This window comes from Nicotiana tomentosiformis, chromosome 8, assembly GCF_000390325.3.
Source record: "Nicotiana tomentosiformis chromosome 8, ASM39032v3, whole genome shotgun sequence".
In the NCBI taxonomy this organism is placed as follows: domain Eukaryota; kingdom Viridiplantae; phylum Streptophyta; class Magnoliopsida; order Solanales; family Solanaceae; genus Nicotiana; species Nicotiana tomentosiformis.
Window position 1 is genome coordinate 135,782,319 of NC_090819.1, and position 4,155 is coordinate 135,786,473.

The 4,155-nt window shown below is 39.3% G+C and overlaps 1 long non-coding RNA gene across 2 annotated transcripts; it reads right to left on the bottom strand.

The window, feature by feature from the left end:
- Positions 1–1,468: 1,468 nt before the first annotated feature.
- LOC138896741 (uncharacterized) lies at positions 1,469–2,896 on the bottom strand. 2 transcript variants are annotated; one of them, XR_011410144.1, is made up of 4 exons: positions 2,771–2,896; positions 2,387–2,701; positions 2,233–2,299; positions 1,469–2,142 (listed from the first exon to the last, which is right to left on the bottom strand). It is a non-coding gene; the product is annotated as an uncharacterized lncRNA (long non-coding RNA). The 2 variants fall into 2 exon arrangements; XR_011410143.1 differs by having other exon boundaries at positions 1,469–2,299.
- Positions 2,897–4,155: the final 1,259 nt, after the last annotated feature.

A 4,155-nucleotide genomic window follows, 5' to 3' on the forward strand; every position in this document is an offset into this window, starting at 1 on the left:
ACCACTGAGCCTCGCAAATGCGAGTAAATGTTCGCATTTGCGAACCTGCCCTTCCCAAACTCCCTTCACAATTGCGAAGGTAACCTCGCAAATGCGAGGACTGCTGGCCCAGCCTTCTGATCGTAATTGCGAGGAAAGCCTCGCAATTGCGGACCCTGTTATGTTTGCATTTGCGATGCCTGATCTCGCAATTGCGAGATCATAGGCCTGCAATAAGTTCAGTTATACCAGAAAAATTTCTAAGTTCAAAACATCCCGTGGCCTATCCGAAACTCACCCGAGCCCTCGGGGCTCCAAACCAAACATGCACACAAGTCTAAACACATCATACGAACATGCTCGCACGATCAAATTGCCAAAATAACACCTAGAACTACGAATTTAGTACCAAATTAAATGAAATTCTCAAGAACACTTTAAAATTCATATCTTCTCTATTGGACGTCCGAATCACGTCAAATCAACCCCGTTTCTCACAAGATTTCACAGAGAAGTCTTAAATATCATAATGAACCTGTACCGGGCTCCGGAACCTAAATACGGACCTGATACTAACAATGCCAAATATCAATCAATTCTATAATTTCCAGACTTTTAATTTTTATCAAAAATTCATAACTCAAGCTAGGGACCTCCAAATTCAATTCCGGGCATACGCCTAGGTCTCATAATTCGATACGGACCTACCGGGACAGTCAAAGCACGGATCCAGACCTGTTTACCAAAAATGTTGACCGAAGTCAACAAAAATGAACTTTTAAGGCAAAAATTCTTATTTTCATTAGTTTTCAACGTAAACGCTTTTCGGAAACCTGTCCGGACTATGCACGCAAATCGAGAAGGTTAAAAATGAGATTTGTAATGCTTAAGAGCTCAGATTCAAGTTATAAACATAAGATGACCTTTTGGGTCATCACAGATCTAAACCCCTGCATCGATCTAGACCCCTGCTGCGAACCAAACCACTGCTGCGATCCGGCTGGCTGAAATCTAGATGGATGCGATCCAGCTGGAGATGAAGTAAATGGAGCAGATAACGGGTGTACCACATGGCTCTGTGACTTCTGACTCGATGGACCCATGCAACTACTTGTAGGATCATATGGAGGAAGCGGGATATAGCCCTGTGGCGGAGAATGGTAATAATACTACTGGGAGGGCGAATGGTGGGTAGTATGATGAGTAGATGGATGTGGTGGAATATATGTGTGCCTAGAAGATTGTTGACGGCCATCAACAACAGACGGATGCAAGTGTGGAGTGGAAGGAAGCGAGGGTGTAGCACCATCATCATGATCAATAGGCCTTTTATCCTTTCTAGACCTACCTCGACCCCTACCGGTCAACTGCATAAATTAAAGAAAATGTTTGAATTGAGAATTTAAATCTATATAAGTTGAGAGCGCTTGAAAAAACTAACATGCTATCTTCTTCGTCGACATATCCTTCCTCGTCTGAAAATCCTTCCTCTTCACTTATTTCATTTTTATTAGGTGATTCTTCATCCTTATTTTCTATGATTGTTATTTCCTCCATATCAATTTCTTCTAATATGCATTGAGGATGCTCCAAGTAATTTTCTAACTGATCATCCACCATTTGGTTAACACTTGAGGTATCATTTTGGTAAGCAACATCTAGCACATTCTCAACTTCCACCCCTACCAACATGTTTTGTTTTGATTACAACCAACTAATCAGCCTTATCCCTCCGCAATGGATATGGAGCATAGTACACTTGTCTAACTCTTTTTGCAATTATAAAAGGATCATAGCGATCATACTCCCTCTTTTTATTAACCTCAATTATGTTGTACTGAGAGTGTACATTTGTACCTCTTCTAGGTGTTGGGTCAAACCACTTGCATCGAAAAAGTATGATCTTCTTATTTGGCCAACCTGAATATGACAATTCTAGAATCTCTATGATCACACTATAATAATCATTTTTCCCATTCTGGTTGCCTTCACCACCTTTGACACACACCCCACTATTATTGCATTTTTTTTATACTTGGAGCATTCCTCGGTATGAAATTTGTAACCATTCACATAATACTTAGACATAGTCGTAACCGTAGGTACAGGTCCCCAAGATATGTCTTTCAAAAATTGATTAACACCGTTGTTTGGATTATTGACCTACATGTAGCGTTAAATAAATCACAAGTGAGCAAGTATATTAACAAGTATGTATATTCACATGTGAGAAAGTATGTAAGATGCACTTACGCACTCTTTAAACCATGCCTCAAATGTTAAATATACAGCACCATGACCAAATTGACTCACGAAGTCACTGAGCGACGCATTGAAAATTATTTGTTAGTTACATCAACTAAATTAAATAGCAGCCCATGTAAATTAATCTTACGTCAGCACTTACTTAAGAAAGGGTTGAACTTCCAGACAATTTAGCAACACATGATTTGAAGCTGATTTGTACTCCATACTACTTAGGCCCCTTTTTGTTCGATCTTTAGAACCTCGGCCTGGTTGATTGAATATGGATATTGGTGGATATAATGGATCAATCTCAATCACCACATTGTGCCGATTGGCCCTATTTCTAGCACATGGCACATGACTGTCAAAGTAGTAAGAACAAAAATGGGCAGTTTCCTTTGCAAGATAGGCTTCGCATATGGATCCTTCAATCCTATTCCTCTATTTAACAAATCGTTTACACTTGCCGATAGTCCTGTACATTGTCATATTAGATGATAACTTTAAAGAAAATTACAAGAATAAATAAAGGTTTGATCATTACTTCTCGAATGGATACATCCACCTGCATTGAACCGGGCCTCCAAGTCGCGCCTCGTGTACAAGGTGAATTGGAAGGTGTTCCATCACATTAAAGTAACCATATGGAAAAATCCTTTCCAGCTTATTACTGATTACATGAATGTTTCTATTCATTTGAAATAGGTTTTCTTCCCTTAATATGGTAGAAAAAAAGTCTTTGAAGAACAAACTTATCTCTGTGATGGGTTTCCATATATTTTCAGGCAAACCACAAAATGCAATAGGGATTAAGGTTTCCATGAATATATGACAGTCATGACTTTTCATATGAGTCAGCTTTCCCTCAACCATATCGACACATTTTCCCAAGTGCGATGCATAGCCCTCGGGCATCTTTATGTTTGTAACCCACTCACAAATCTGACGTCTTTGTTCCAAAGTGAATGTGTAGCTGGCCTTGGGCTTGAACACCTTACCTTACATTGTTCCCAGACTACAAATGTAATTCAGGTCGCCTGCAATATTCTTGTAAGTCCAGTCTAGCCTTCGGGTTATCTTTTGTCTTATTCTTATCATCCATCAGTGTATTGAACAAATTGTCAAAATAGTTCTTCTCAATATGCATGACATCAAGATTGTGTCGGAGAAGATTATCCTTCCAATATGGCAACTCCCAAAATATGCTTTGTTTTGTCCAGTTATGAGTAACACCATATCCAGGAAATCTAGAAGGTAGGGCCTCGGTAACTTTATTAAAGTTCTGAACCCTCTCCCAAATTTCCTCACCGGAATAAATTGGAGGTGGCAAATCATGTTCATCTGTATTCTTTTTGAATACATTTTTCATCCTTCTGAACTCATGATCAACTGGCAAGAACTGACGATGACAATCAAACCATGACTGCTTTCGGCCATGTATTAAAGTGAACGCTTTACCATTTTACATGCAGTAAGGACATGCTAACTTTTCGACAGTCATCCACCCAGACAACATTCCATACGCAGGAAAATCATTAATGGTCCACATTAAGTTAGCACGCAAGTTGAAATTTTTCTTAGTTGATATATCATATGTCTCAACTCCATCATACCACAACTGTTTAAGCTCATCAATCAGAGGTTGCAAATATACATCAATCAAACTCTTTGGATTGTGGGGACCGGGAATAACACAATTTTAAAAAATATATGGACTAGTCATACACATTTCAGGTGGAAGATTATACGGCATAATAAAGACCGGCCAACATGAATATGGTGTTGCAGAAGTAGAAAATGGCGTGAAACCATCAACACACAAACCCAACCGAATATTCTTCGGTTCACTAGCATAATCCAGATACATCCTATAAAAATGCTTCCAAGCTTCCCCATCTGAAGGATGACACATAACACCGGGCGACCTTC